The following is a 9,624-nucleotide window of genomic DNA, read 5'->3' as shown; positions in this document are numbered from 1 at the left end:
CGCGCGTATTTACTGTGTGATAGTTTCTCCAGATTCATTTACAGGTACCTCGATGATTCATATAAGCCCTATAGTAGGCCTACACACGTACATGTTCCTTCGAACAGCTGAGAATCTCATGTTACCAGGGTAATGCTTAATACACGTTTCACCTGGATGCCCTAGCAATCGGTACCTAGGAATGTAACTATGTTTATTGTGTATTGCATGAATATAAGCCTATAATAGCCTGCATGAAGCCATTTTCTTCATCGAATAATATAAAAGAGATCTCGAACATTCTAACATAGCTCCTGAAACAAGATTGATTTGGGCAATTTTCCCAAAATAACACCCGAAATTAAAAAAAAGTATTTTGGATCCTGATTATGAGATATTTCGGATATGATATCCTTATTTTAAAGTTGGGTATATGCCGCTTGGAAACCTCGGTAAGTGCCGTTTCCGGCCATCTAGAGGGTTTGTAAATCCCAAAATTTTCTTGTACGCTTCGCGCCAACTCATGGTGGCGCTACGCTTAGATAGTCAACAAGGTCATATCCCCCCCCCCCCCCACTCGGAAATACGGATCGCCGCCCATGCTAGGCTTAGTGTGACTACGGGCGTAGCAAGGCGGAACATTCAAATGCTTAACTTTAGACATAACATAGGTAGGCCTGTATGGTCCAGTGTCATTCCGCCATAGGTACTGTACATACCGCCATACCATTCCGCCGTAGGTTTCCATCCTTTCCGCCATAGCAAGATTGGGAAAGAGATACGGCCTGACTTTAGAATCCGTACCATATGAATGTGATAGCTTACTTCGAATCGCTTCGCTTCGACCGGCAGAATAATAGACAACTGTATAATCCGGTGCTCGCGTCGCGTGAATGATTTGCTTGAATGGATTACATGGGTAGAGTCCTTATTAAAGGGGTAGCGTTATTATTAAAGGGGTAGCGTTATTATTAAAGGGGTAGAGCTATTATTAAAGGGGTAGAGCTATTATTAAAGGGGTAACGTTATTATTAAAGGGGTAGCGTTATTATTAAAGGGGTAGCGTTATTATTAAAGGGGTAGAGCTGTTATTAAAGGGGTAGAGCTATTATTAAAGGGGTAACGTTATTATTAAAGGGGTAGCGTTATTATTAAAGGGGTAGCGTTATTATTAAAGGGGTAGAGCTATTATTAAAGGGGTAATTGTTTTTGTGTGCGGGCCTAGATAGTGTGAAGCGAAGCAATTCACACTGTATATATGCCTATAGTGCACCCACAATAAGGAACAAACTGAAACGAATGACAGGGAATGACATTTGACTTTGTACAGGGTTAACTATCATTCGCGAATGACAACGAAGTAGGACGGTGGTGAGAAGAGGTAGATTGATTAACGCAGTGGAGTAAATGCGGTTATTGGTTTTCTGCGCAAAATGATTTGATGAAAACCGCATGTTACGTGGTTGCAGAGTTTTGGTGTAATTTACGGATAGAAACCACAGGGAAAGTTTTTGTGTGAGAATGCGCTTGGGTGCTGTGCTTTTGACATTTACCTCTGTAGATTATATAGCAAAGATAACGGAAATAATTGTTGGGTGCTGGCTAATTGGTATGTTTCAAACTGATATATTCACGATTAATTTTTTGTGGAAAATGCTATGACATCGTACTATTAAAGTATAAAAATTGTAGTCGTTTCAAGAATATAGTATTGTTAGTTTCTAACAATTAATATCGGAAAAATTACGTTAATAAATTTACTTTATAAAATCAGACTTACAGTTTCGCTTACTATAAGGTGCGTTTGTATCTTGTCCATACTTTACTAGATGTAAGCCACGCACTTCGCGTCCACTCGGTTTGCGTGGCTTTAATATACCCACGAAGTCTGAACTGTGATATCCGGTTGAAGCAAATGTCTGTGCTGTCATTCACTGTAATTCGTTTTAGTCAACGTAATTTTTTAGTGCGTACAACATATTGTCATTCGTTATGTGTAACGCAATTGTCATTTGTTATAGTAACACCCTCATATAAGTCCCATCTATAGTTTACGTACACTGCAAAAACTCCGGTGTTAACATTTTGGATTTAGCTTGTCGGTGTTGAATTCAGTGTTGATTTGACACCAAAGAGAATGCAATCTGACCTTCAACCTCGTTCAGGTAGAAGTTTCAGCCAATCCCTTTCCAAGTTACTCTCCTTAACGCGTAAATACATGATGTCATAGAAATCGGGACTCTTAATTGGTCCATAGTAGTGGCAGTAATTATCATATCGATATTGTCGGCGAAGCTGTTACAGCCAAAGTTGCGCAAAGCAGACGAGGTGCAAACGAAGGGGGCAATATGTTCGTTTATTGTAGAAATGAAGAAAGGAAAGTTGTGGTGTTCAAGGAATTCAGAGATTTGATTGAAACAGGTATGCATTCTTTTGGAGATAAGCTGTGTATAGCCTATAGGTTTTAACTTTCTCGTGAAATGATAGGCAATCCACGGAGGCAAGGGAAGGTTGCCTTTCATAACTTCATCATAGGCAGATGCCTAACGGAAGCCTATTGCGTAACTTAGGCCTAGGCTAATTGTTGCCGAAGGCCCTATAGCCTCTACAGGCCCAAAGCCTAGGCCTATAGATCATTTGTAACGTTATAAATCATTGCGTAAGCCTATAGAACTGGCAGTTTAATTACTACTTTCCCTTGAACAGGGCTGTGTATCACTATTATATGTATCACTTTTAAATTAAGAGTACTTCTTTCCCTTTTACTAATTCAATGTGAAATGGAGAGTGATAGTTATACCATTAGCCTACTCCATACTCCATAGTCTCGAATATAATGCATGTATGATGTAGCCTAGCCCAGTTCAAAGGGTCGTCGACGACTTGACCTAGCCTATATGTATAGTTTACGCCCCAGCTAGTTTAACTTAATAAGGACGTACCCCTACTGTAAGTTGAGGCCTACAGTTCTATTGGCCACCAACAAAACTAGAGTAAGGCCCTTAAATAGCCTCACACCCATCATCACACTGATTATAATGCAAGCAATATAATTTTGAGGTGGGTTCTCAATCGTTTCGTGCTGCATTAAGCTGCTGTCGAAAGACAATAAATAAGTTGCATTGAATCTCTTGCTGTTGAGCATGTCTAATCATCTCTGTGTTCATGAATAGACTTTTTATTATAAGTAGTTAGTAGGCTTAAATGAAATTGTTACACTGGAAAGCCATAGGGCATCAAATTTCATGCCTAGTAGCTTGCATCCCTCAATAATCCACAAGAACATTTGATGCAGATTTAGCCAACACAAAGACCAAATATGTGATAGGCCTTATATGATTTCCAATATTTCCAATTGATGACAGACTGCATATCTTAGATTAAAAGAAACTATGTAAAGCTTGTTTGTTATGTTGGTTTTGGCCAACTTTTGACTGCGAAAGGAAGCATATGTCTAGCGTACATGCTTAGAAAGGCAAAAAAGTAGATAATTTTGAAGCACTTCATTACATATTTACATTGTCAATCTTGATTTTCAAAGTAAAACTTGTACTGCAGGTCTAAGTGATTTCACTGTAGGCTTTTTCTGCAAGGCATGTGTAGGGTGAATGTATTGCAGTCTATATGGTAGTTTTATTACCATTAAATGTTGGCTAATTGCCTCGTTAGGGCAAATTCATAAAAAATCAGCAGTTTTTACCATTTGAATTACAAATTCAGACAAATGAAGCCCCAACTTTTGGTCACTATGTTTCTGTTTGTATACTATCTTGCAAACATGCAATTTGCTGAGAAAAATGACTTTGAGCATGAGTTAGACATGACGCTCTCTGTGCAGGCCAACTTAAGGGAGTAAATTTAATGATACAAGGTCAAGGGCTGTTAAATTTAATGCGTACAGACCTATTTCAGGGCTTAGTCCTAACAAAATAGACTTAAGTATATATGCATGACTAAATCAAAAGTATGATACTTGCTGGTTTATTCTATTTTCTTTCATATATGATACAGCAAAGAAGAAATTCAAAATTGCTGAAGATGTGATACTTGTGGATAGAGAGGATGGAGCAGAGTTTGATGAAGATTCTCTTGTACCTCTCCTTGAAATGGAGCCAAACACAGCCATCATGGTGATAAAGAGAGGTGAAAAGTGGGGTTAGTGGCAAATAAGGAGCTACTGACAACGCAAAATACTCTGCTTACATGAATAACCAGATGTGTTTCCAATGGGAAAATGAAGGTTAGTGTGGTGGGATCTCTGACAACATTTCCTTAATTAGGAATAAGCCTATACCTTTTGTCACAGAAAAGATCCCAGAGGTTCCTCAAAAATGACATTTGTTGTTGTTTTCGCCTCGTTTGGTGGATAACACCTCAGACTGGCTCCTTGATCCCCAGCATTTCAAATTGGGAATTTTGTTTACTTTCCATACCACATTGAGAGTAGTGTGTAAGCATAGTTTATACAGTGGCAGTCACAATCATATGGTCAAGATAACAAGGGTTGAACGTTGAATTTTGACTGCAGTTTATCAGCGTTGTACTGTTTATCCCATAATTTTGGCAATTCCCAAACGCAAAACACAGAAGATTTGAAGAAATGTCTCATGTAGTGAGGGTATATGCAAGTACAGCAAAACAGATAAGACTTAATTGCAACTAAGGGGTAGCAACTCTGCGGCAGTTTTAATGTCTGGTTCTTATGGCTAGTTCTGTGAAGTTTTGAAATCAATGTGTTACATTAATTGCCATTTTTTGTGTGGTTGTAGGATTGATTACTGGTTAACCGATTGAAAAATTTGACCGGTTATCAGTTCATGGATTGTTAGAAAATGCACATTCCTATTCATTACAAGAAATGTGTTCACCTATCTCTAGCTATGTGCTTAACAGCAGATTTTCTTTTATTTAGTATCTCCAGCAGCTGCAAGGGTTAAAATAGACAGCAATTCAGATACTGATGTAATTTCTGAGGAAGATGATACTCAAGATTATGCTAATCTTCCCTCCACCAGTTCTGCACCTCCCATGAAAAGATTTAGGGAAACAGAAGCAACAACAGATGAGGCAGCTGAGGTAATCACATTTAAACATTTCTTTTAATGTTGAGGGCTTTATACCATTCAATGGAAACCTACAACATGGCAAAACATTTGCTCCAATTAGAAAGTTTTGGTATCCTCCTTTGCATTTAACAATCTTTGTGACAATGTATTGTATTTATTAATAATGCTTGAATCCACTTTGCTCCCAAAGACTTTGGATATAGCATAAAACAACTCAAGAAGCTGCATACATTGGTGTTGGATTTGGGTTTGACATCTGGACTGAACAGAAATATTACTTTTGAGATTTTCATATTTGCTATTAATTTGCAAGATTCTGAACAGTCAATAACCTAACAAATTGATGTAGCCTTAAGCATTATGGGTTGAGGTGGGTGTCACCAATGTAAAATATGAATGGATTTGGTGGGAAAATAAGTGGGACTGACGTTTTGATGCTGGGAAGATCTCCTGTAGAAGTCATCTCTGGATTTGGAATGGTCTTTGGGTATCCAATTTAGGATTTCAAAGGACATTAGAAAACAATAATACTAATATTAAAATAAAAAGAATGAAGGTCTTTTACTAATTTATGTTACAAAAGCTCTAATTATGAATCTCTAAAGTTCATTACAACTTTCAAGAATCCTTGTATTTTTTTCTACACTTTATTAAAGCTCATAAGTGCAGTTCTTCAAAAAAAGTGCAAGTGGAGCCACTGTTTTAGCTGAATACAGAGCCCAAAAGTGTCTGAACGAAAAGTCCAGGAGATTGTTGGTAAACATTGTAGTTGCTAACATGATGGAAGTACATGGGTAAGTTTTATTTTTGTAGTTGTAAACAGAGAAAATCATGATTGCTGCAATGAAATGTTTAAAACTTTAACATGTCTATGAACATGGATTAATTGACACATGTAAGTAAGTAAGTGCTCCATTGATGAAACATTTAGCTGGTCAACCCATGAAGATAGTTGGGAAATTGGAGAGTGGCAGTAACAATTTCTGACTGCCACACTTGTGCCAATTTTTAACCAGGCTAATTGGTATGTTCCTGTTACAGAATGAGTTGTCTGTTGCTTTGTCAGATCTGATCCTGAGCTGGGGATCCATTGTAAACTTAGCCTTAAAGATCTCCTGCATTGGCCCCAAATTAGCACAATGATATAAAAAATGTGTTTGCTTTCAAGGACAGTGATGTGACATGATCAGTATTAACCATTGAACACCAGGTATTGCTTTTCATTTAAATATTCTCCACAGACAATACCATATGCTGAAAGACACATGTTATTGAAATTGTGTACACAAACTTAGTTGGGCTAACCCAGGCAGTTCAATTTCATTATGTTAGAAACTTTCCTAGTTCATAGCATGTTATATTTGGGAGCTCTGACCAATACAGCAGATAGCTGAGCGCCTTTAAAGACCCCTTTCTCCTCTGTGCAAGTGAATTTCAAGGCCCAGGTTATTAAATTCAGCATTGGTCCATTGTTGTTTTTAAGAATACACAACATTTGAACTGACCAGTATTGCAGGTTTATGGCAGATTTGTGGTGAGAGAAAAGGGCCTTTAAGTAATCACTCATTTAGTAAGGCAAACATCTAATACACTAATATCACACTTTATTATGATATAATATACTATTACACCATATTATAATACACTTTATTTCCCCCTACATCTACCATCACAGACGGACGCCACCTACGGTCACAAAAAGAAAAAAAGAAAAATGCAGTCGGTATTGTCAACCTGTTTGAAAACCTTCAAGACCCATACACACCAACAGGTCATGTAAGTAATTAATTTAAATAAACTGCAGGAGGACCCAAAACCCCCACCAAGGGTTTTTGGATTAAACACTCGCTGTCATAGGGACATTATTGTAAATTTTGGAACTATACTTCAAAACAGTTGTTCTGCAGTATCATAGTTTAACATTAAATGCAGGGAAAAGGCATACATGCATAGGAGGGGAAATGGTTTGTCTAATGCAGGGCCAGTCAAATTTTACATTATAGGTATCATGATCTTTCCAGGACAAGAGGAGAACTTTTTTTCTCACTTAAAATGTTGGGACATGCATGATTTGGAACTGGACATTGCCATGGAAAACATTTCATCTCCCCCCCCCCCCCCCCCCTTTGCAATTCTTCCTTTAGATGCACATGACTTCAGTAGAAACAGAGGAAGTTGTGGTATAGGTCTCTTGTATAAGCGCTGTAGTTTTGCTAGTTCAAACTAAAATTACTGCCACATACTCATAATTTCTGAGAGTGTTTTTGATGGTAAAGATGTCTTGGAAGCTACTTATGAAAACTCCTAGCAATTTTCAACCTACAGCTTAACTTGGGAAATGCTATTAAGAAATCTCCAACTGGAGAGTGGTACATAAAATGAACCACAGCTAGTACTAAGTACATTTCATTATTATTTTCAGGAAGCTTTTTATGATGAAAGAACCAAAGGAGGATTCCTTGCAGCAAGGATAAAAAACGTCAATAGAGGAGAACATCATTCTGAACAATCAAACATAACTCCAAAGGACCCTGCCTGCAAACAAGATGGAGACCCCATGCTTAAAAGGCCATTACATGCTGTGTCTGATAACCTGCAATCTGAAGATAACACTACAGCAGATGTAAACTGGATGAAACATACCCCTGCTGTATCTACAGATTCTAATTTGGTCTTTGAGAGGATGAAAAATACTCTATTAGTGAGGAGAAACATGGTCAATGCTATGAATTCAGCAGGGCATATAATAGAGGAATTTCCACAATTCAAGATTACTCGAGGCCTTGTGAGTATGACACAAAGTATTCTGACTGGTGTCATGTATGCTATTAGACTGTGGATTGCATGCATTTACAAGTGTGCGGGGGAGATATGTCTGTCATGGGCATGGACGTCGCTAGAGGGGGTGTGGGGGTTGCGACTGTCGCACTTTAAACTTTCCAACTGTCGCACTCTCATTTTCACATATTCTTATAATTTGCGAGTGACCTAACATTTTCGGTCAAAACTGACCTTCAATCAGTCATTTTCACCACGTTTTCTTTGTCAAATTGAGACATTGTATCTCGCGATCCTTATACTCCACCATAAAAAACTTTGTTAGAGTTTTGTTTGTAGCACACTGTTTTACAAACCATTGTTTCATGGATTTGCTGTGAAAGAGGCAGTATCTCAGCAGACTTATGTCAGGAAAACCAGTGAACTTGTTGACTTCAAACCACTGTCATTACTGAGGATTCAATCCAGATGTGATCATACACTTATGTCTGTCCAAGGCACATAATTTTTCAATGAGTTAATTTTGCACATTTTTTGGCTGAAGTAACCCAGTCAGTGTTCGTTTCTAACAATTGTTTTTATCTGTGAACAGTTATTAAATTGTTTCGCCAGCTAGAATATTAGAGAACATGCTACAAATTACCTTTTAATCAGTGTTATGTGATTGCCAATGGTTCAGTTATGTTCAAACATATAATTATCAAAGTAACACTGTGTTATAGTTCAAGTGTAAAGATATGAATACACAATGTACATTGTATACATACATCCAGGTATTAAAGTGTGATACCATTGGTTTCCATGCATGTGTTTATCAGTTTAAGACAAAGGTATAATATTAACTTTAAGCATTTATAATATGCAAGCATTATGATCTGATTTATCTTCATTAAAAAATAAGTTTCTAATCAGTTTATGGGCTTGCTCATGTTAGACAAGCTTTTGTTCATTCTTGTTTATGCACTTAATAAGGTGTTTTCTGTACAACTGATGCTTCTAAGATGAATATAAAAAACGTGTAACACATTTAAAATGGCATCTATGGCTTTTATCTGTTGTTTATTGCTTATGCGTATTGTCCAGCCCAGACTTGGGCGATACCTTGGAAAGGTGTTTTACAAAATACAGAATTAACACGATCTGGATTGGATAAAAAACTTGCAATTCAACATCAGTGGGAAGATCTAAATAACACCATTTTTGGTGTTAAAATCAATTCAGTTAGTGTTAATTTTACACCAACCAGAGTAACAATATCAACACCAAAGATAATGAATTTAACACCCTTTGTGGTGTAAAGAAAAGGATTCTCAACTTGGTGTTAATTTAACACCTGCTGGTGTTGGCAAATATGCACTCCAAAAAGAATACAAATTTAACACCATGGGTGTTAAATTTAACACCCGAGTTTTTGCAGTGTACATATACTTGTTGATCTTGTCATTAGTTATGTGTAACGCAATAGTCATTCGTTTTAGTAACACCCCACAATAATTGCGCTCTTTCTGCTATATAAAGTGCTTTACCGCCATTGGGGTATAAACCAAGGCTGGGTTACAGTTGTACACCAGGCTAGGCCTTATTCTTTAACGTTGCTACAATTTATTATTAACATGGTGGTACAACTCTTTTGACCACTGACTGAAGAAATCCTTTTTCTTTCATAAACATATTATATCCTTCAGTAGGCTGTAGCAGTAGTTAGTAGCACAATGCTAGTAGAAGTGGGCTATGGGGCTAGTAGGCTATAGGCCTATCCTAGGAAACTAGTTTTGAAGAAGAGATAGTTTGGTTTAAATTT

General features: G+C 37.4%; 1 long non-coding RNA gene across 2 annotated transcripts; it reads left to right on the top strand.

Annotated features, from left to right (window-relative positions):
- Positions 1-2,246: 2,246 nt before the first annotated feature.
- LOC139954625 (uncharacterized) lies at positions 2,247-9,245 on the top strand. 2 transcript variants are annotated; one of them, XR_011788140.1, is made up of 6 exons: positions 2,247-2,400; positions 3,991-4,219; positions 4,892-5,055; positions 5,702-5,839; positions 6,721-6,821; positions 7,468-9,245. It is a non-coding gene; the product is annotated as an uncharacterized lncRNA (long non-coding RNA). The 2 variants fall into 2 exon arrangements; XR_011788139.1 differs by having other exon boundaries at positions 2,302-4,219.
- The last annotated feature ends 379 nt before the right edge of the window (positions 9,246-9,624 follow it).

This window comes from Apostichopus japonicus, chromosome 17 (assembly GCF_037975245.1).
Source record: "Apostichopus japonicus isolate 1M-3 chromosome 17, ASM3797524v1, whole genome shotgun sequence".
Classification (NCBI taxonomy): domain Eukaryota; kingdom Metazoa; phylum Echinodermata; class Holothuroidea; order Aspidochirotida; family Stichopodidae; genus Apostichopus; species Apostichopus japonicus.
Note: the sequence above shows the minus strand (reverse complement) of the source record. Positions and strands in the feature narration are given on the sequence as shown.